The following is a 467-nucleotide window of genomic DNA, read 5'->3' as shown; positions in this document are numbered from 1 at the left end:
AGTAATCCTGCTTTCCACTGCGCTCCCAGCAGCTGCAGTCGCTGCCTGCTGGGAATTGTTTTTTTTTCTCGGTGTAATTCAGCATTTGAGTGCGCGGATTTCGGAGGCGCCGGGATCGCTGGGTTTATCGGAGTTATGTTCCCGGTGGAAACGCCGGCAGTGCAGCCGTCCTGGTTAAAGACCCGATAGCTTCAAGTCCGGGGTCTTCTTCACGGGGTTAGACCAGGAGGTGGATGCAATTAGGCTGAAAATGGGCTTTATTGGGCTCAGTAATACAGAAAGAGAATAAAGAGAAAGTGCAGGCAGAGAGGGAGGGACGGAGGGATGGAGGTCGGGGGGCGGAGAGAAGGTGGAGGCAAGGCTGGAAAGGAGGGTGGGGTGGGATTTGGGGTGTGAATCCACCCTGGGAACGAGCATTAGGAGGCAGCCGTCGGCCAGCCTCACCACAGAAGTGGGTTTGGGGGGGG

The sequence above is a fragment of the Aptenodytes forsteri genome, unplaced genomic scaffold, assembly GCF_000699145.1.
Source record: "Aptenodytes forsteri isolate BGI_AS27 unplaced genomic scaffold, ASM69914v1 Scaffold231, whole genome shotgun sequence".
In the NCBI taxonomy this organism is placed as follows: domain Eukaryota; kingdom Metazoa; phylum Chordata; class Aves; order Sphenisciformes; family Spheniscidae; genus Aptenodytes; species Aptenodytes forsteri.
Note: the sequence above shows the minus strand (reverse complement) of the source record.